We start from the raw sequence: 24,475 nt of genomic DNA, 5'->3' as shown, positions 1-24,475 counted from the left end.
AGCCATGTCCACTTACGTGAAGGAGAACCTTGAGAGAGGGTTCATCTGTAAGTCTTCCTCCCAGGCCAGAGCCAGATTCTTCTTCGTGAAGAAGGATGGATCTCTTCGTCCATGTATCAACTACCGAGGTTTGAACCAAATCACGGTCAAAATCAAGTACCCCTTGCCGCTCATCTCAGAGCTCTTCGACACCATTCATGGAGCCACGGTGTTCGCAAAGCTGGATCTACGCGGGGCTTATAACTTGATCCGTATTCGCAAAAGTGACAAGAGGAAAACCGCATTCAACATCCGAGACGGTCACTACGAATATCTTGCGATGCCCTTTTGGACTGTGTAACGCTCCAGCTGTGTTACATGAGTTTGAAAATGATATCTTCTGGGATCAGTTGTATGTCTGTGTGGTGGTCTATCTGGACAACCTCCTGATCAACTCACCAGATTTGACAACGCATCGGAAGGATGTCAAATTCTGTCGCGGTTAAGGGGGAATCACCTATATGGCAATCTCGAAAAGTGTGTATTCGAGAGGAACTTTCTGCCCTTCCTGGGCTACATCGTATCTGACCGTGGACTCAAGATGGATCCAGAGAAGTTGAAGTCCGTCTTATAGTGGCCACCTCCACAGGGCCCTCGGTCCATGCAACAGTTTCTGGGATTGCAAACTTCTATCAGCAATTTATCCCGAACTGTCTCGAAAATTTTAAACTAATGACTCTGAAGAAACTCCTCAATATATCATAGATCGTTCTAGGATTATTGCCGCTAACCCACTGAAAATTAGAGACATTCCTCCCGGAAAGACTTTTGTTCGTCTTGCAGACAGGAAGAGAATTCTCAGCTGGGGACACAGCTTCAAACTGGCAAGGCACTCTGATGTTCGAAAAACACAGGACTTGATAGCTTGTCATTCCTGATGGCCCACGCTGCCTAGAGATGTTGCAGACTATGTCTCCTTAAAGAAACGAACTGTGCCTCGAACAAGTCTACCCGCTTCAAACCTGCTGGTCTGCTCCTACCCTGCCTGTCCCTGATGCCCCTTGGTAACATATCGCTATGGACTTTATTACAGACCTTCCCCCCTCAGCTGGATGTACTACGGTCTGGGTAGTAGTGGATAATTTCTCTAAAATGGCACATTTTATTCTGTTGACTGGTCTTCTGTCTGTTCCTCGTCTGGCTAATTTATTTATTCTGCACCTCTTCCGTCTGCACAGACTTCCTCTGCATATTGTCTCGGATCGGTGTGTACAGTTTACGTCCAAGTTCTGGAGAGCTCTGTGCAACCTGCTAGATGTAAAGCTGGACCTCTTCCACCTACCACCCGCAGTCCAATGGTCAAGTGGAGAGGACCAATCAAATTTTCTGCCTCTTCTCCTTTCTACATTGTGTACAGCCAACATCCACGAGTTCCCCTTCTTGTGGCAGCCATGACTCTAGTACCGGCAGCTAACTCTTCATTTAGGACTTTTATTCACATCTGGCAGCAAACTAAGTCTGCAATCCTTCAGGCAGTGGATGGCATGAAAAAGAATGCAGATAAAAAAAGAAAAGTTACTCCTCAATTCTCTCCTGGAGTCAAGGTCTGGCTATCCTCGAGAAACATTAGTTTCATTATGCCCTCTCACAAATTCGCTCCCAGCTTCGTCGGTCATTTCGAAGTTCTGCAATATATAAACCCTGTATCCTATAAACTTCAGTTGCCTCCTACTCAGGATTCCCAAGTCATTCCACGTGTCCCTCCTTAAACCTATGGTTCTGAACTGCTACAGTAAAGCTCTTAGTTCTACAGTCGCTCCCAGCGGTTCTTCTGATGTTTTAGAGGTGAAGGAGATCCTGGACTACAACAGAGTAGGGGGAAGGACTTTCTATTTGGTGGACTGGAAAGGGTTTGGTCCGGAGGAGAAATCCTTTGAGCCAGAAGAGAATCTTAATGCTCCTACCCTCGTTAAAGAAATTCTCTTATGCTCTAGACCCAAGAAGAGGGGGCGTAAAAGGGGGCCAACGACCACAGACTCTTGGCCTCTTGCCAGCGTCTCCCTCCTTGGAGATGCCAGCTCACGTGGCCATCCTGTCCTGGACTGTGTGCTAGGGCGCGTGCGCATGCTCGTCCCGGCCATAAAAGGCCAGAGCGCACGCATACTAATAGTTCCCTAACCAAACCCCAGATCACCCTGGACTATAAAAAGAGCTCCGCCCATCCACTTCTTGCCTGAGCGTTGTTGTCTATCCATGTTCATATTGCAAATGGTCCCTTAGTTGTATCCTGCTCCCAGTGTTCCCGTATCCTGCTTCCTCTATCCTGTTGCTGTGTTGTCTCCTGTAGCCTTTAGTTGGAGTCGTGTGTATCATCTGCCATGCCTGGTGTCATCTACCATGCCTGGTGTCACCTGCCACGTCTGCGGTCATCTGCCACACCTACTGTCATATACCACGTCTGGTATCATCTGCCACGTCTTGTGCAATCTGCCACGTCAAGCTCCATCCGTGCTAAAGTCTCTTCTATTGTCTGGACTCTTACAGGTATTCTTGTGCTAAGACTTTATAGACTGTTATTTGGCCAGCTGCCACTCCACTATGGCGGAGCGGCCTAGTGGGTCCACATACCCCTAGATCGTGACAGTATGTACAGGACGAAAAAAGGGTAAATGGTGCGTTTTTATGGATGATGATGATGATGATGCTGGCTCCCTTGGAGGCCAATGTAAGAGAACTTAACATGACAGTCATATGATAACCGTGGCAAAGGACGCTCCCTAAAATGTGTTTCTTGTAAGAAATCGATCAGTTTTGTACGCTTAAAGAGGCTCTGTCACCAGATTATAAGTGTCCTATCTCCTACATAATCTGATTGGCGCTGTAATGTAGATAACAGCAGTGGTTTTTATTTTGAAAAACGATCATTTTTGAGCAAGTTATGAGCAATTTTAGATTTAGTTTCTTAATGCCCAACTGGGCGTGTTTTTACTTTTGACCAAGTGGGTGTTGTAAAGAAGTGTATGAGGCTGACCAATCAGTGACCACTTGGTCAAAAGTAAAAACACGCCCAGTTGGGCATTAAGAAACTAAATCTAAAATTGCTCATAACTTGCTCAAAAATGATCGTTTTTCAAAATAAAAACCACTGCTGTTATCTACATTCCAGCGCCGATCAGATTATATCAACATATGTCTCAACAGGAAAATGGTTATCAGGGTTAGACCACCAGCAAGTGCGGATTCAGGCCTCCCTACTGTGGGAATAGAAACTCCAAATTAACTATAGAAAACACTGAGAACAAAGGAGTCATAAACTATTAGGATAATTTTGCCAATGGCATAGAAAAAATAAACTTTATTAGGACAGTACAAATTACATACAGTTTAAAAATAGACTACAAAATCCAAGACCTGTACACCTCCCAAGTGGCAAAAAACGAACATAGTGGAAGTACCTCTTATAAATGTGGCTCCGGGAAGAAAGAGATCGTAAAATCGAACAAGCAAGGGCTCAGACAAACATATTGTCAGTTCAGTGTGATTGAATATCAAGTAAAGGCAAAACGCCAGAAAATGAAATGTAAGTGAAATCAGGTCATATATTCATCCAGACTCATAGTAGCATTAAGTGAACACCAATGATTTGAACATAAAACTGACCTATGTTTTTGATAAGCATCAGGTGGAGTTTTTGGATATCAGCATTGAGGTGGACAGTATAGGATGTCTTCAGACCGATGTATTTCGGAAAAAGACATCCGTTAACTCCTTGTTACATGCTACATCTGCCCACAGCCAGTCCACGATTGGGGCCGTCCCTATTGGTCAGTTCCTAAGAATGAGGCGTATTTGCTCATCAAATGGAAATTTTGAGAGGCAATCAAGAGACTTGGAGGAGAGGTTCCGAGATAGGGGATATAGTCATAGAAGCATAAAGAAGGGATATAGAAGGGCAAAGTTTACGGATCGTAATTCAATTTTACACCCACCAAATTTGAACGCCACTAAAAAAAGTGATGACACTAGTATACGATATATCGCCACATACAACAATCAGTGGCAGGCAATGAGATCTGCTTTGGAAAAACATTGGCCAATTTTACACTCTGAACCTACCTTGGCTGATATATTATCGAAAAAGCCACTAATGACAGCACGTAGGAGCATGAATTTGAAAGACATGCTGGTAAAAAGCCACTATGTGCCAAAAGAATGCAACCCATTTGCAACTAAAAATCCCAGACATGGCTGCTACCCATGCGGTGACTGTGTGGCATGCACAAATATGGTCCGCACATCTAATTTTTCCTCCATGATTGACAACAGAGAGTTCAAAATCCGATACTACATTTCTTGTAGTACGACGAACGTTATATACTATGCCACATGTGGCTGTTCAAAGGTATATATCGGTCTGACATCTAGACAACTACGGATTAGAATTAGGGAACATGTGCGCGACATTGTCGCCGCTAGGGAAATTGAAGATCTTACTTTGCTGAAAACAATCCCCAGACATTTTAAAATCAACCATGCATGTGACCCAAGATCTTTCAAAGCTTGGGGTATAGATAGGGTGATGTGTGGTATCAGAGGTGGGGATGCCAAGAAATTGCTAGCTCAGAGGGAGTGCAAGTGGATTATCACGCTTGGAACTATGGCCCCTGTTGGTCTGAATGAGACACTTAGTTTTGCGCCATTTTTGTAATCCCTCTACCATTTTTTATATGTTTGTGTTTTTAAACTGTATGTCTATTAATTTTTATATTTTCTTCTTCTAGTCTTCTACTGTGGCCATTTTCTGACTTGTATATACTCATATTGATCTAAGATCGATATATTTTTGAAACATCTGTTCTACTGCTTGTGAGACGTTGATTCCTACTATGTGGATCTGCCTGAAATCATCTCTACACGTCGTGGGATAATTCACTGTATTTTATAATTTTCTGTAATTATTGTTGTATATTTGTTATTCTTTTATGTTTTTTTGTTGACAACCTGGGTTATGGGTGGAATTAACACATATTGTGTTCCGCTTTGAATGAGTGGGACTCTCTTAATTTGTTCTCTTCACAATTGTTTAATACTCAGTATCAGCATGCTGATAATATAATGTTAACATGTTATTATAACATGGATTGTATTCTGTGCACTCAACTCATTTTTATATATAATTTTCATCTCTTACTGGTTTGTTTTTATTGATGAACTTTCTTCTTTTTCATTATGTACTTATTACTTCATCACAGCACTGTGGGTGTTCACTTGCCATCTTAAATATTTTTTATATATTTCTGTGCGATCCCGTCTTATTATATCGACTCTCACACTGACTTTATTATGACTATCTCTAGTGAGAACCTTCATGGATCGATATGTGCCTCTATATCTGCACTAAATTATTTACTGCAGCATATAACTTTGTAGCATTAGATTTTGGTTTTTAAACTTACCTTGACTTCATCCTTTGATGTTGTATATCGGCCCTGCCTGTCATACGCGTCATCGCTGGCTCTGACCCGGTCTGCCGTTTGTTGCCTCTCTGCGCGTGCGCGGTTTCCGGAGCCGCGCATGCGTAGTGAGGACTCGGCTGGCAGGTGTGTGAGTCTCGCGATGTTTCGGTCTGACAAGCACGGCCGCATTGAACTGATTTCATTGGCCAACCCGTACCAGCTGACTGGATTAAACAATATATTTAAGGTAGAAGGACTTGATCGAAGTTAGTATACCCCTCTGAAAAAGCCATCCACGCGAAACGCGCGTCGGGGTCCCTCCGTACTCGGGAAGTCACTGAACCACAGGAATTATATGGGTTAGTAGCATTACAGGTTTTTACCTTATACCTTTTCTACTTACCTTTCCTCTTGTGGCTTTACTTGCTGGGAAGATTTATCTTGCTTGATGTGGGCCTATGTTAACAATTTGTCATCATTTTTTGAGTCCAGCATTTAATCATTCACTTAATGCTACTATGAGTCTGGATGAATATATGACCTGATTTCACTTACATTTCATTTTCTGGCGTTTTGCCTTTACTTGATATTCAATCACACTGAACTGACAATATGTTTGTCTGAGCCCTTGCTTGTTCGATTTTACGATCTCTTTCTTCCCGGAGCCACATTTATAAGAGGTACTTCCACTATGTTCGTTTTTTGCCACTTGGGAGGTGTACAGGTCTTGGATTTTGTAGTCTATTTTTAAACTGTATGTAATTTGTACTGTCCTAATAAAGTTTATTTTTTCTATGCCATTGGCAAAATTATCCTAATAGTTTATGACTCCTTTGTTCTCAGTGTTTTCTGCCGATCAGATTATGTAGGAGATAGGGCACTTATAATCTGGTGACAGAGCCTCTTTAAGTTGAGATACTATTTTAAAACGTTTTGTGGGGGCATTCACACCTCTAATATAAGAAGTAACTGTTACCTCAGCCATTTCATTTCTAGAGAAGAAAAGTGTAAAGCTGTTAAAGATACATTACCAGGACACTCAGTGCCAGCAGCGGATATTTTCGAGAGGTTCTCAATTACGTAGTCTCGTAAGAGTAAGTATATTGGGAAGACGTAGGGTACTAGCCATATTTTGTATGAGAATGGGTGATTTGCTACACGAGTTAGAAGGGTGGGGGGGGGGGTCGGTAGGGGGTAGTTCAACCAAGTACTATAAACTATAGAACCAGAACATATGCATTTCATTACATAACGTGTACATGTCGGAAAGTATGAGTCTGAAGAGGTGGTCTTGTAGACCGGTATATCAATATCAGGTCAGAGAGCTTAAAACCTCTATAATAGAGCTCTAAACATCACAAATAAGGAGTTAAACACGATTCACTATAGCATCTAGTAACTAATACTAAACTCTTTCTGTGTAGACTGTCGAGCAGTCAACATGTTACCTAAAACATAAGAAAAGAAGATGAAATTTCTTACCCTGTCAAGTTCGTTTAACAAAAGCAATCTCCCGAAGGAGGAAGATATTGTCATGTCCCCCGGTCCCGGCTCTATACTTACCTGCTCTCGGCTCTATATTTACCTGCTCTCGGCGTCCTTGTTTCTCCAGGAGGCCTCCTGACACTTGCTTCTGGGTCCTAGTGCGTGCGCTAATCCTCGCTTTCTCAAAGGGTCAGCGTGCCAAAATTTATTTCTCCTCTTTCCTTGCTATAAAAGGTTCCTTCCTTTCCAGAGCAATTTGGTTAATACTAGTGTTTCCTGTGTTCCTAAGCCAACTCAGCTATTGTATGCCTGTGTTTTGACCTCCGCCTGTACCTTTGACCATCCTTGCCTGCTGCCTACCCTGAACTCTTGCTAAGCGACCCATGCCGAAACTCTGCTGTCCGCCCTGACCTTTTGTTACACGAGACGTCGCTTACTTGCACTACACCTGTTACATTGGCCATCACCAAAAGAGGTGTAGCGACATGGGGTTCCCCAGCAGATCCCCTATGGATCCTTGTATATAAGGATCCTTGTATATGGGTTAAAGGACAGTTTTTTTATTTATTTCATGTGTTTTTTGAAGTTATGGGCTTATTTTTTTTAAATTATTTTAATGTGTTCCCTAATGTAACTTTGTATTTTTACGTTTGTTAGCATCTGTGTATGTGTCTTTACACAACACATAAACAGATGATATATGGCAGACGCAGGACATAGAAGACTGGGGACGGGAGCAGGCCCTATCCGTATTCTGGTGCCGTTATAACTGCTCTGTGGCATGCGCAGTTCACAGTGACCCCCGTTTTAAGAGGGAAAACTGATGCCATTTTGTTGAAGAGCAACAGCCCCTTTAGTCATCCCAGGGCCTGTCGCCAATTTAAATGAGTTGCCGGGCCCTGTCATCTGTGAATGCAGGACCGCTAGCAGTTCATTTCAATTGCTACCACCACTGGCAATCAGCTGTTTTGAAAGGGCCACTGCGATCAAATATACTTAATTTATTAATTCTTTGGATACTAACGAAATATTTAACTTTGTTGAAAGTGACCTTATATATCCTTTCAAGTCTGTCCTGTTAACATCATATATGATTGCTGCGTGTTAGACATTTGCCGTTTATCAATAAAAATAAGTTGTTCACCTTTAAGAAAATAAATTAAATCCATCGTAATAAGAGGACAAATGTAGCTCGTACTAAAACAAAATAAGAGTTTTTTTGACTTATGTCTAATTGCTTAATATCTCAATGCTTATTTTTATAGTTTTAATTTATAACGTTAGCACTCTTTAATTTTCGATTTTGTACTTTTAGAAGTAATTTATAATATACAAGACTATTTAAACTGGTGATGGGTTTCACCACACATGCTTGAGAAAGGGGGCCGAACCCCGAAACGTCGCACCAGGAGTAGTTAGACACAATCTTTCCTTCACGTGAAGTTTCTGCAAACTAACCATAAAATCACCAGGAAGAATACATCCGGATATATTATGGACTTTAACACGCTAGGTGATATTTATATTTATTCTTTGTATGTGATCAACAAGATACAGATTTTTTGATAAAGTGAAAGTTTTTGCAAAGAGAAAAAAACAATTGTTACGTTATTATTTCTATATAAAATCACCTTAATTTCTACCTGCTGGAACGAAATCGCCCCCACACGCTTGTAGTGGCTGTTCACAGTATTACAGTCTTCTCCTATTCACTTGAATGGGAGAAGGCTGTAATACTGTGAACCGTTGCTACAAGAGTGTCAGTGATTCAGAGTAGGAGCAGGGAGTGAAGGGAAAGCAGTGCTCATATAAGCACTGCTTCCCCTTCGTTTCAACCTGCTAGTACATTGAATCACCGACACACTTGTAGCTGCGGTCCACAGTGTTACAGTCTACTCCTATTCACTTGCATGGAAGAAGGCTGTAATACTGTCAACCGCCGCTACAAGCGTGTCGTCGAATCACAGTATGAGCAGGGAATGAAGGGGAAACAGCTGATCGGTGCAGTGCCGAGAATTGGACCTCAACCGATCAGATAATGATGGCCTATCCTGAGGATGGGCCATCAATTTCTTATTACTTAGGTTACTGGCGGGCATATTGAAAGTAGGTCACTGACCTAGATAGAAGACTGCTGTAGGTGAGTATAAGTTTTTGTTTTGTTTTTTCATACTACTAACTTTATTATTTTTGTTTTGCAGTCTCCGCTGGACTGTTTGGACTACGTCATAGAATCGTTTGCACTACTTTGATTATCTACTTTTATTTTTGCTTTTTTAATAAAATGGTCAAAGAGGGTTGTGTGGGGAAGTTTTCTTATGTGTCTATGTGGTTTTTAATACTTTATTAGTGCCTTAGTAATGGAAGTTGTCTGTTTGACAATGTCCATTACTAAGGTGGGCTTTAAGCTGGGTTCACACGACCTATTTTCAGGCGTAAACGAGGCGTTTTACGCCTCGATTTACGCCTGAAAACACAGCTCCAATACGTCAGCAAACATCTGCCCATTCATTTCAATGGGTTTGCCGATGTACTGTGCCGACGACCTGTAATTCGCTGTCAAAAGACAGCGCGTAAAATAACAGCCTCGTCAAAGAAGTGCAGGACACTTCTTGGGACGTAATTGGAGCCGTTTTTCATTGAATCCAATGAAGAACAGCTCCAAATTATGTCCGTAATTGACGCCTCGCAAAATGCGAGTAGGAGCAATTACGTCCGAAATGCAGGAGCTGTTTTCTCCTGAAAACAGCTCCGTAATTTCAGCCGTAATTGACGTTATCGTGTGCACATACCCTAAGTGTTAGCTGTAAAAAGACTAGCACTCGGAAGACCCACTGTTTTTGGGCTTTCCCAGCCTAATAATACCAGCCTGCTGCTGCCCCCCCCCCCCCCAGTACCCGACCATCACTACGGATGGTTGGGTACTGGATTGCACCCAGCTCTTCCTGATACCCCTGGTGTGTACTAGGGTAATAATGAGGGTTAGTGTTAGCTTTTTCACAGGCTAACACTAAGTCAATCAGCCTTACTAAGGCAGTAGTAATAAAGTTTAAAAAAAATACAAAGACATAAAAATTGTATTGAAATAAAAAAAAAAAAAAACACACAATCCTCTTTAACCATTTTATTGAAAATAAAAAAAGCCGTCATCAAAGTAGTCCTGATATGGAATAGGGCCGCTGCTGATGGGCAGGAGGGGGAGAGACAGCAATAGCAGGGGCGGGATAGGGCTAGCAGATGTGCTTCACGATAGGCATGTCTGCTAGTGGTAAGGCCCGCCTCTCTGATGCCACACGCACCGCCAGAGAGGAACAGAAGAGCAGGGCGGTGGTCATTCGGTGAGGTTAGTCTGGTACTCGGCTCCTGCCCCAGCCGACGATTAATCGGCCGACGCTAGGGGGGGATTAATTATACTGCACAGGGGGAGGGGGGGGGTCCATCTAACTCACCGGAGAGGGCTCTATGGGGGGATAATACGTCCCCCCAGAGAGCACTCAGCAGTCAGGCGCTCAACCCCTCCCCCCTGCTGTATAAAAACATACTGAGGACTCTATGAAGGAAGGAATAATCCCCCCTTCCCCATAGAGTCCTCTGCAGTCACTTATATGGTTAGACCCCCCTTTCAGTAAAATCCCCCCCTTCCCATAGAGCCATCTGACCTCCCCTTGCAATATAATCCCCCCCCATACAACCCTCTGTAGTTATTTTACTACGAGGGGAGGGGTGTCTTACTACTTAAAGGGGTTTTCCCATGAGGGACATTTAGGACATATCCACAGGACATTTTCTTTTCATAAATAAAATGGTCAAAGAGACTTGTGTGGGGGAGATTTTATCTCAATAAAGAAAATAAATTCTTAGGTCTCTGTGTTTTTTAATACTTAATTACAACCTAAGTAATGACTGCTGTCTAATAGACAGCATCCATTACTAAGGTGGGACTTAGCGTTAGCAAGTAAAAAGACTAGCACTAACCCCCCATTATTACCCCGGTACCCAATGCCACCAGGGGTACCGGGAAGAGTCAGGTACAATCTAGTACCCGACCATGTGGAATGATGATCAGGCACTGGTGCGCCCGCAGACTGGTATTATGAGGCTGGGAAGGGACAAAAAAATGGTGGCCCTTCCCATCCTGGTAATGCTAGACTGTGGCTGCTGTGTTGGATTTGGCTGGTTATGAAAAATGGGGGGACCCCAGGTCGTGTTGTTAATTATTTTTTTTTTAAATCGACATGGGGTCCCGCCCATTTTTCATAACCAGCCAGATAAAATAAAGCAGCCGCAGCCTAGCATTACCAGGGTGGGAAGGGCCATGGTTTTTATCCCTTACCGACCTTATAATACCAGCCTGTGGCCGCCCCAGTGCAAGAATATCACTACAGATGGCTATGTACTGGATCGTACCCGGCACTTCCAAGTACCTCTGGTGGCGGTGGGTAACGGGGTAATAATGTGGGGTTGGTGCTAGCCTTTTTACTGGCTAACACTAAGCCCCACCTTAGTAATGGATGTTGTCATTCAGACTATGACCATTACTGAAGTAACAAAGTATTAAAAATACAGAGCGACATAAGAAAACTGTTTTTATTGAAATAAAAACTCCTCATACACTACTCTTTCACCATTTTATTTAAGAAAAAAGTAAACCATCAAAGTAGTTCAATGAATCTGCGCCATAGTCAAAACGTTCCAGCGGAACCTACCTAAAAAAAAACAATACTCAAACGTATACTCACCTAGAGCAGTCTTCTGTCTTTTTTCTCCCCTGTGCTGCAATAGAAATTAGAGGTCAATGAAAAATAATTCCCCACCATGTAACGCTGCTACCTGTAAACTGAAAAGTCATCCGCCAGAGGGAAAAATGGAAAGTCTAATTCCTAGGTGACGCTTTCTTTTACTCCACCATCGAGAAACAATTTTCCCTCTGTCGGAGGATTTTTCCGTTGACAGGTAGCAGAGTTCTACAGCAGCGGTGTTGGTGGGGCATACTTGGCAATTGCCAAGTACCTCCAGAATGGGCCACTACTCTTGGACCAGTGCTGTGTGCTTTCCCCCCTCAAGCTAAAATTTGCCAGCCAGCCCTGGGCCATTGGCTCCCTGCCCCACCGTTTGCTCCTATAGGCCGCAGCCTGTGGCCTATGAGAGTCTGGGAGCACGCTGATAATGTTACTGCATCATGACATCTGCGCTGGGCTTCTGGAGTCAGAAGAAAGTCAGAACATCTGGCTGGGGTTACAAGTTACCATTGCTTGTGTATTTCAAAGTACCATTTTTGGGATATCATCTATAGGCTGGATTCACACAGAGTTTTTTGCAGGATGAAAATCTGCCTCAAAATTCAGTTTGGAATTTTGAGGCAGATTTTCCTCTGCCTGCACGCCATTTTTCGCTGCGTTCTTTACTGCGTTTTTCGCCCATAGCCATTGAGCGCCGCGGGCATAAAACGCCACGAAATACGCTTTCTCTGCCTCCCCCTCATGCTGTCAAAACAGCTCTCACCTGGCTCCAAGATGTTACCAGCATATCCTTTAAGTCCTGTAAGTTGGTATAATTTTAAATACTAGCAGACAAGGTAGAAATGGTAAAAATAGGTACTTCTGCTCCACATTTAATAAATTATTAACAGAGACTGTTCACTGTACAATTTTTCTAATTGGTTAAAAGCTCAAAAAGTCTTTTACGGATGTATAATGAATTTCATGTTATTTTTTTCTTTATAGTGGGCACAGGCATAGACCAGAGGTATTAGGCAGCATCTAGTGCTTCCAGATACCAATACCAACCTATCAGGACTTAGTTCTCCACATGAGAAGGTAGGCACTCTTCCGCTATGACTGTACTGTAGACACTGCACTATTCTCACATTTGTTCTGTACAGTATTATTTAAATTGTTTGATACTTACGCAGTGGGGCAGTATGTAATGTGATGCCAATTAAAGACTTAAAGAATCGCTCCACTACATAAAATAAATGAACAACTTTTTTTCAGTTGTGTCCTTCCTTACTTTTTTTTTGCCTGTTTTGAGATATTCTCAAATATCCCATAGCATTAGAAAAGCAGCTTTTCCAACTTTGTTTTCTCTTTATGTTTTTACTCTAAGCTGGTCATCTTACACCACATATGTAGGGATATCTCATAACAAGCAAAAATTTAAGGAAGGACACATCTGTATGTGCATAGCACAATACATATTTAAACAATTTCCACCATCATATTTTAATAGATGCAGTCAACATATAAATTGGGTGCTCAAAAAAGAAAAGAGCAACAGTTAAGAGAACAACAAAAATAACAGATTGCTAAAATTCCGAAGTTGGACACAATCTTTAAAAAGAAAACCCAACCTGGAACAGACCAAGAGCCCTGCAGCAGTGTACCTTCTACTTCAGCATCTGACCCAACTAATGTTTCCACTGAATCGAAGTCCGCTAATGCCGAGTTAGATATTCAGGCAGATGATCCTGTGGAAAGTATTGGAGAGTTTGGTGCACATGTTGAAATTGTGCAATTTCCTTGGGATATTGGACTGTGGGGAGAAAATATCTCCAAAGAAGTGCTGGAATAATGGGTTTCAAATGGAAGCAAGGTTTGCCAAAATGTTGATGCTGACTTTAAAAACTCAGGAGTATTCTCAAGTGAAGGATATTATCGTTACTGTAACAAATCATACTTCACCCATGTTAACCCAAAAACTAAAAGAAATCCCAGAGAGAAATTGGTTATGTTATTCGCCATCTAATGGAAAATTATTTTGCTTGGCTTGGAAACTGATAGCCAGTAAACGTGGCCCTTATACTCATCGATTTAATGACTGGAAGCACGCAGATGATAGGATATTCAGTCATGAAAGTAGTGATATCCACAAACACTCTGTCTTATTAATAGTGGCAAGAGGTCAAATCTCTGGACGAATTGACAGCCAGATAATTTCCCAATTGGAGGGTGAAACGTTGTACTGGCGCAAGGTACTTAAAGAGGCTCTGTCACCAGATTTTGCAACCCCTATCTGCTATTGCAGCAGATAGGCGCTGCAATGTAGATTACAGTAACGTTTTTATTTTTTAAAAACGAGCATTTTTGGCCAAGTTATGACCATTTTCGTATTTATGCAAATGAGGCTTGCAAAAGTACAACTGGGCGTGTTGAAAAGTAAAAGTACAACTGGGCGTGTATTATGTGCGTACATCGGGGTGTGTTTACTACTTTTACTAGCTGGGCGTTGTGTATAGAAGTGTCATCCACTTCTCTTCACAACGCCCAGCTTCTGGCAGTGCAGCACTGTGACGTCACTCACAGGTCTTGCATCGTGTCGGCACCAGAGGCTACAGATGATTCTGCAGCAGCATCGGCGTTTGCAGGTAAGTCGATGTAGCTACTTACCTGCAAATGCTGATGCTGCTGCAGAATCAAGTGTAGCCTCTGGTGCCGACACGATGCAGGACCTGTGAGTGACGTCACAGTGCTGCACTGCCAGAAGCTGGGCGTTGTGAAGAGAAGTGGATGACACTTCTATACACAACGCCCAGCTAGTAAAAGTAGTAAACACACCCCGATGTACGCACATAATACACGCCCAGTTGTACTTTTACTTTTCTATACGCCCAGTTGTACTTTTGCAAGCCTCATTTGCATAAATACGAAAATGGTCATAACTTGGCCAAAAATGCTCGTTTTTAAAAAAAAAAAAAACGTTACTGTAATCTACATTGCAGCGCCTATCTGCTGCATTAGCAGATAGGGGCTGCAAAATCTGGTGACCGAGCCTCTTTAAGAGATGCCTCATTGTTATTCAGTACCTTGCTGAACGGGGCCTTCCACTGTGAGGCAAAGCTGAAATTATTGGATCCCTTCACAATGGAAATTACTTAGGGATCTTAGAAAATATGGCAAATGTTGATGAGTTTCTAGACTAACCTATCAAACAATATGATAACAAAGGAAAAGGTCACACATCTTATCTTTCCTCCACTATCTGTGATGAACTAATACAAATTTTGGGATTAAAAATTCTGAGTATAATTGGGAAGAATTGACTTAGTTTTATACAATTTCTATGGATTCCACGCCTGATATCACTCACTCTAATCAATTAACTTTCATTGTAAGATATGATTTACCAACTGGGCCTGTGAAGAGGTTTTTACAATTTTTACCAGTGCTTGGTCACTCTGGCAAAAACATTGCACAACTAATTTTGATTTTTTTTGGACAAACAGAAAATTAACATTAAAGATTTTCGAGGCCAGGTGCGAGCGGACGTGTAGCAGGTGAGCTCCGCTGATCCCTGAGAACAGGTAATTCCTCCCTGCTGTGCCAAATAGTGCTCCGGCTTTCTGCCCGAAAAACTGTGGGGACGTTCTTCTTTCCTCTCTGGAGGAGTCTGGATGGCGCGGCCTAGTCTGTGGACCGTATCCCCGGGCTAAATTTCTTACTGGAAGTGTGCGGGCCGCACTTCCGGTACGCCTGACGGAGAATCCTTGGTGGCTGCGGACTGGAGGCAGCAGCATCTCTAAACGCTGCTTCCTCTCAACATTGCCCTGGTGTAATACTAGACACGGCCGCCATTTTGAGATCTGCTGCTTCAGCTCTTTGTGACTTCTCCTTTCCTCCCTGGTGGTGCGGTGTGAGGACATACTATTTGACTGGACCACATTAACTCACTTGTACAAACATATAAACATATGAGTATATAAGGTATACAGTAGGTATAAAACACTTTGGAAAAATATATTTCCTTTCACATTTCCCCCCTTTTGTGATTTTATAGGTCTGGTAATCATTACCCGATTCTAATTTCACAACAACCTGTCACTTATTTCCAGAGGCCTCGCTGTGAAAGCTCTCCGTATCTTATAAAACACATAACAATTAAAACAAGTCATAATAACAAAAACAATCATAATACATATTAGTGGTTGGAATAAATAGCTTAACACTGAACTGGCAGACGGCGAAAAACCTGTGTGTATATATATACCAGTGATGAGCCGTGTCATCCTTAATCTGGGATCCTAAATGTTTTCCCACTTATAACAGCATTCATTTTGACTGTTTGTATTGTAACATTATGTCTCCTAACCATCTCTTTTACCTCTTCTGCGTCTTTTAGAACTTTGTTCAACTCATCTAAGGTGAGACTAATATTAGGTGTTGGCAATGGGTCCGGTACCCATACTGTGCTTACAATCTCATCCAAATCCGGGAAAAATACAATAGTCTGGTTCTTCCATTCTATATAACTAACATAAATATAAACCTAAAAGCGTATAGGGCACGATTAACACAAGTAAATACAAAAAATATAACAAATTTTTATTGAGAAAATGCAACATTAAAAGATAGGTCGTACTGAGCAAAAGCACAGAGACGTCTCACACTAGCAGAGAACATGCAAATACAAAGGGATACTGGACAGTTGTCAAAAATCTATGTCCTAGATCTGGATGCAAAAAGCCTGATCACATTGAAAATTTGATAATGCATTGTGCGAAGAAAGAATGTAGCTAACACATATAGCTACCACGTTGGTTATCAACACATAGTGAACAACAGTGGTCCAAAACTAATACTGGTGTGCTAGTAATGCAAGATACAGGCAAGTATGAGTAGAACAAGACCAAAGCAAGGAAAGGAAACATGTGACGTACCCATTGTGGTCCTCTGCTAGGAGAGAACGTCAGTCCCGACGCGCGTTTCGGCGAAATGCCTTCGTCCGGGGGTGTCGTCTCTCCTGCAGGAAGCTCCTCATTTAAAATATATGGCCAACCAATCACAGACGTATCTGACATCACATGGGACCGTGAGTGTGTGTACAATGGCGTCAGGTGCCGGGGGCGGGGACACCCGTCATTCACCTCCGAACGCGCGTCATCAAGGGGGCGTGACCCAGCGGCGACTGACGTCGGAGAGACACGCCCACCCCAATAGAGACGCGCAGGACTGGAGGAAGCGGGGGCTCCTTCCCGACTCAAGCGCACAGGTAAACACTACTAAAATTTAAGGTATCCCATGAGATGTTGTAAACACAGGACCGGGTGGCAAGGAAAAGAAAGAGAGTTCAGCAAAGTATTTAGTGTAAATCAATAGATCCTTATATGTTAAATTGAGTGCGGTGAACAAAGATATATTACACAAATGAGAAATGTATGTTATTGTATATAGCTCCGAAGGTGGTATTTAGACAGCAAATTTGTAATTATGTATACCATATACCGATTTTTACCATATAATACGTAAATGGGTGTATCATACTGATGACCAATTATGGGTGTCGTGTATGTATATAACAGTCATAGCCATATAATAATATATATAAAGCCATAACGAACCAGGCACGTATGTATCCCAACACACTATATATATATAGTTTGTTAGAAAGATATATGTATATAAATAAAAATATATTATATGAAAAAAGTTTATTCTTTATATTGTATTAAATAATTTGCCTCTTCTTATATCTATGTAGTATACACATAAAATTAAGAATTAAAGAATGAGGGGCAAGGAGGTGAAAATATGTGTTATGTCGGTGTAATAGTGAATTGTGACATGAATAAAGTGCAAAAAATGTGTGTATGTGTTGTAAGAAAGTGCATGTGCAAGTAAATAATATATATGTTGTGATTATAAGACATTTATCATAATAGTAAAGATGTATCTTTACATATATGTTCTTTGTTTCCTATTCACTATTTTGGGTGTTTTTTTGTTTTTTTTTTGTTATTTATACACAATACAGACTTCTTTGTAACAAATCATTTATATGCATCTTGTTTCACTGTTCACAAACATATCTCACATTATCACTGTCTATCCATACATTTCCACACACACATACTACTATTATGATAAATGTCTTATAATCACAACATATATATTATTTACTTGCACATGCACTTTCTTACAACACATACACACATTTTTTGCACTTTATTCATGTCACAATTCACTATTACACCGACATAACACATATTTTCACCTCCTTGCCCCTCATTCTTTAATTCTTAATTTTATGTGTATACTACATAGATATAAGAAGAGGCAAATTATTTAATACAATATAAAGAATAAACTTTTTTCATATAATATATTTTTATTTATATACATATATCTTTCTAACAAACTATATATATATAGTGTGTTGGGATACATACGTGCCTGGTTCGTTATGGCTTTATATATATTATTATATGGCTATGACTGTTATATACATACACGACACCCATAATTGGTCATCAGTATGATACACCCATTTACGTATTATATGGTAAAAATCGGTATATGGTATACATAATTACAAATTTGCTGTCTAAATACCACCTTCGGAGCTATATACAATAACATACATTTCTCATTTGTGTAATATATCTTTGTTCACCGCACTCAATTTAACATATAAGGATCTATTGATTTACACTAAATACTTTGCTGAACTCTCTTTCTTTTCCTTGCCACCCGGTCCTGTGTTTACAACATCTCATGGGATACCTTAAATTTTAGTAGTGTTTACCTGTGCGCTTGAGTCGGGAAGGAGCCCCCGCTTCCTCCAGTCCTGCGCGTCTCTATTGGGGTGGGCGTGTCTCTCCGACGTCAGTCGCCGCTGGGTCACGCCCCCTTGATGACGCGCGTTCGGAGGTGAATGACGGGTGTCCCCGCCCCCGGCACCTGACGCCATTGTACACACACTCACGGTCCCATGTGATGTCAGATACGTCTGTGATTGGTTGGCCATATATTTTAAATGAGGAGCTTCCTGCAGGAGAGACGACACCCCCGGACGAAGGCATTTCGCCGAAACGCGCGTCGGGACTGACGTTCTCTCCTAGCAGAGGACCACAATGGGTACGTCACATGTTTCCTTTCCTTGCTTTGGTCTTGTTCTACTCATACTTGCCTGTATCTTGCATTACTAGCACACCAGTATTAGTTTTGGACCACTGTTGTTCACTATGTGTTGATAACCAACGTGGTAGCTATATGTGTTAGCTACATTCTTTCTTCGCACAATGCATTATCAAATTTTCAATGTGATCAGGCTTTTTGCATCCAGATCTAGGACATAGATTTTTGACAACTGTCCAGTATCCCTTTGTATTTGCATGTTCTCTGCTAGTGTGAGACGTCTCTGTGCTTTTGCTCAGTACGACCTATCTTTTAATGTTGCATTTTCTCAATAAAAATTTGTTATATTTTTTGTATTTACTTGTGTTAATCGTGCCCTATACGCTTTTAGGTTTATATCAGTCATTTAGGGCAATACACCAAGAGTCACTTGGTTTCACCAAGGTCTAGCTTTTATATATAGGCTATAATATAGCATATATTTATATGTATATTATTTAGACCTTTTTCCTGCATGTACCTATTGGTTTATATATAACTAACATTAAATATACATCCAGAAAAGGGTTTTAGTGTGTTGGGTCATCCGTAACCATACATACACTCTGTGGTTTTAGCTCTATATACAAAAATGTTTCTGGAAGATGGGGGATGCATTCCCACAAGAATATTTGCCACTCTCCCTTCTCACTCCCTGTGCCTTCTCTGCAAGCTTCATATGGGAGCAGAGGTCAAAGATAAAACATATTAAATCAACATAACTTGTGTTAAAGGAAATGACTTTCTTATTCACTACAAAAGAACCAAGATGGGAACTCCAGACAAGATGGCTGCTGAAAAAATTTTAATCATTTAAACATTATTATAATCAATTTCACATAATACATATCTTAGTAATTCGGCATCCTGCTTGATAATTCATAATGTAATTTCAAACAGAGAATATAAGCAAATAAACCGTCCTTTACAAACCCCCCTTTTTCTCATATTAAATTACAGAAATTATATATTATGATTATAAAACTCAAACAATATATCAATAGGGCCACAACTAATATGATGCCATCACCAATGCCCAATTTGGGTATAGGGTCCCACCAGTATATTGACAAGTCCTGTACATCATCATCATCAGACTGCACAGTGGTGTCCAATGGGGGATTTATGATTACCCCCTCCTGGTCACTTACTTATTAAAACACTTGATACTGCTGACGGATTCACACAGGTCTTTGGTCTTTACTTTGATCTTTGCTGATGTCATCAGGACTTGGTTTGGTCCTTCTCATCTGTCAGACACCGTCTCTTTTAGTATACGTCACCGGGCTGTACATAGCACCTCATGCTGTGAGCCTGGAGTGAGTTCCCACGTAGATGGATTAGTGGAGTTTTATTGTGACTACCACAAACCCTCCGTATCTGTACTCTTCCTCCGGTAAGTTACTTGTCTGGGCGGCTGCTTGGAATTGTGACACTGCCATCAGTTCATGATAAACGCGTTGTATTGGCTCAGGCTGCGCCTGCCGCATCTCAGTGATGGAGTTCATCATATTAAAAGTCTTTTAGTTCATATTTACTGGCACTTGCTGGGGATCCCCAACCCTTGTCAATTGTTAAAATAAATACTAATCTGGTGATATCATCTACATATATAAAAGTTGTTCTAAGTAAATACAAGAACAATGGCAGGCCCTTAAACTAAATCAAACACACACCTTTATAAGAAAAACTTCTCTGTTACACTGGACAGGGCACCTAGAAGATGTGTAATTACTGGGCACATTTTATTTGCACTTGGTGTCACACTTTCCAGCAGGATTTGTACCTTCATCTCAGCCGATTACCTGGAACATCTCCTATTCACAGAAATATACACAGATTCCACATGTTTATCTGACCAATGTCGCAAACCAATTTCTCTTACTCTAATTTGTATTGCCTAGGAAGGCCTCTCAAGGTCTCTTCTCTTCGTAGGAGACGGGTATGATAAGGTTGGCACCAGTCTGCCAGGACTGTTCTGTAGGCAAATCAAACAGCTCTAACAGAATTTAGCAGCAACAGCTGTAAAGCCTGGAACATACCAATTAGATCTTTTCACATGGATCCTTGCAGTCTTGGGGCATATGTGAGGTCACGACGTCAATGTAAGTGCCATCAAGAGTGCCTTGGGTGCTACCAGTTCACCTTCCCTTATCCGTCCACATTCTGTTAGAATCAGGTTCTCACGCCTTCCGCTCCCAGTTAGACTCTTCCTGTGGAGAACAAGCTTTTACATCGCATAATCATTAATTGATCTTAATCAGATAATTAAATTAGGAAAAAAAACCATGAAGAAATAACATCTTTACATTAAACGTTCACATTGAGCATTAACTAGAAGTGATACATGCAAACTCATTTTTCTTCTTTTATATATATATATATATATATATATATATATATATATATACACACTGCACAGAATTTTCTGCTCTAAAAGTTTCCTTTCCAACAACAATAAAAAATAATAAAAAAAAAAAAAAACAAATCCATATACAGGAAGGTGTATTCAAATGGGAATATACCACTGCTGTACCTTTTTATCTGACGCCTCCAATAGTCCAATGCTGAGGCACACTGGTCTAGAACTTTACATAAAACTTAACCGCAGTTTTTACTTCTTGAATACAGTTATTAAACAAACTAACTTTGGAATAACATCTGGAGAACTGCTGACATCTTATCATTGTACAAACATCAGTTCAATATTTGGGAGAACACTGTTCCCGCCACTACACACAAGTTCTGCAGTGGGGAAGATACCGGCCGGGCTTCAGGCCACCCTGAGAACAGGTCTACACACACGAGCACATTGTCATACACTTCTCCCTCGGGTAGTTGTATGTTCTGCAGTCGCTGGGATGGGTAATCTGGCCGGGCTGCACTTTTCACAGGTACCTTTGCTGTTTTACCTATGTCACGCCGTGCGCATATCATGCAGGCTGCTACAAACCTAGCGGTGGCATTATTGTATCCAGGGACAAGCCAATTTAATGACACCTGGCCGCACATACTCTTGTTGTCAGTTCTGTCTTCTCTTGCTCTCTCAATTGGCTTACCCGATGATCCAATAAAGTTCCTACTACCAATAGGCCCATAATTGTGGGCGATGCCAAAAGCGTACCTAGAGTCAGTGTAAATGTCGGCCGTCTTACCTTCTGCCAGGTTAAAGCCTCAGTGGGCACTTCCAGCTCCGCTCCTTGAGATGAACAAGGTGAGAGTGGTTTCTGGATGATTTACATTGTGCCTCGTATCCTGTCTTGTATACACTGTATATGATGAAATATCTCTACATTACAAATTTACATTGGAAACCCATGTCACATATAGATAGAATATTTCAAAAGGATGGAGTTTTATTTTTCCACATTCATCTGATGATCCAGGACACTTGTAAATCCCACCCACCAGGTCCTGTAAATACCTGATTAATACAAAAACAAACAAATTATGTTACTGAAATCTGGCATAAAATAAACAATGTTCAGACAAAAAAATGTTTTATTTTTCCTTCTCCCCATCTAAATGTGTAAAGACTCATCTGTGAGTGATGTCACCTCGCCGCCTGTGTAAATTTGCTGGAGGGGGATGGTCTCTTACACAATACCTCATATTGGGTGGAGACTACAGCACAGCATACCCAGTGCCATATTTACCGTTCTGGAAGGATCTGGAACCATCTATACAGAAATACCTCAAAATGTAGGTTACTGTCATACACATTTAATCTGGATTACTCATTGGGGTCTCATACACATTTTATAGACCTCCTAGAACCAAATTCATTCATTCAAAACAAAATAAAACACAAAACAAAACAAAATTGTACCTGATCAGTAATGTAGCAGGGTGTTCAAAACTACATATCTCAACATAACAAGGTCGGGCACTCTATCTGGGGGGCACTAGTTTGGCCCCCTGTAATACACAATAGCCTGGAACAAAAATTACTTTCTCCTGACAAAAATACATTTTATCTTTAAAATAACTTGCAACCATTTACCTGTAAAACATCTCACATTTTCAAAAATAACATTTAGGCAGCACTATAGCACGTGCCTCATGTGTGAAAACAAAAACAAAACAATTGTAATTAGTTATTCAATAAAACAGAAAATAATATATCTGGTAATATTAATTACTGCAAACCAATAAACTGTATAGAAGAATAGGGAACAGTGGGGGTCACATACATTTTCAAGACCCCGTGTCTCACAATATCTGTATTTTAATTCATTTGAATGAACATCAAAACATTCCAACATTAAATCTTATATCATAACACATAAATCTGCAGTGTAAATTTGATCTTTTTATAGACAGATCCAGCCGGCTGTTATATTTCTCTTGCTTGGTGTAGTTACAGACGACAGCGCATGCGCAAAGATAAGGAACATTCCATTACGGATTTTAACCCCATACACAAAACACTACGAATTTTAGACATTGCTGTTAAAGATAAGAACATACAATATAGATCTGCTTTATTGTGGCCACTAGTTTAAAACTTCAGACATGTTACATTACACACATCACACAGATGTCACATCGCACACGTTCACATTACACTCCCCCCGCTCTGACCCACATTCACTGCAATGTACCCGGCTGCTCAGTTTTCTTCACTCTTGCGATCAAAATTTACACCTTTTTCCAAATTGTTCTTTCTCACATCAACTTACTTGTAACCAGCTGTAATCACCTGCTTTGTCATCTTAACTTATGCCTTGTCCTGGCCATCCACCGTCCCTTTCTCAACATTCCACAAACCACTCTATTTATCACATGCAAACTTCCATCTTAAGGTTGCCAGCTTCTTCAACAATTTTTTTTTTTTTTTACAGTGTGTTATTTTGCCTTTACATACTTTACAAACCTCCATAGAATCAAACAGGAGTTGGTCACATTAATTTCAAACATCTGCAAACCCCTCACTGCTGGGATATAGATTTTGGTACTACAATCCTTTCATTTCAAATACTTCACATGTGAGCAACAACTTCTCTCCGCCATGCGCTACGTCACTGCATTCCAAGGGGGGGGGGGGAGGAGGTCTTACACTTCTCACAATTTTTCTCTGGTTAACAATATAATTGCTGGCAAAAATTCTCTCATGTCTTTCATATCAACAGTTCAAGATCACGTATGCACCTGCAACCTTTCATCACACAAAAAGTTTCAACATACCTTTTTGGATTCATCTTTCATACCACTGCTGGATAAAGTGGCAGCTAAATTTTGAGGCTTACGCAAAACATGTGTGAATGGTGTAAGAATAAGCTCCTTACCTACCGCAGGTTTTTTGTAATTCACAGATGCAAAGCCAGACCTCTCCATCAGACCAGCAACTCCCGGGTTTTTTTTTTTTTTTTATATTGAAATTTAGACGAACCCAACAGACACGCACGCTCATGCAAACAACTTCTAATACTACTACCCTGGGTCACTTTTCAATCCCAAAATCTGGGTCTCTTTTCAACCCCAAAAATCAAACCACTAAACTGGGTCTCTTTTCAACCCCAAAAACAACTAAACTAACTTCTAACAGGAGTTTCCTCTTTGAGCAGCACTTTCCATCACACACACACACACACACACACACACACACACACACACACACACACACACACACACACACACACACACACACACACAATAGATTAGAAG

The sequence above is a fragment of the Rhinoderma darwinii genome, chromosome 7 (genome assembly GCF_050947455.1).
Source record: "Rhinoderma darwinii isolate aRhiDar2 chromosome 7, aRhiDar2.hap1, whole genome shotgun sequence".
NCBI classification, from domain to species: Eukaryota; Metazoa; Chordata; class Amphibia; order Anura; family Rhinodermatidae; genus Rhinoderma; species Rhinoderma darwinii.
The sequence above is the reverse complement of the archived record's forward strand: the minus strand, read 5'-3'. Positions refer to the sequence as shown.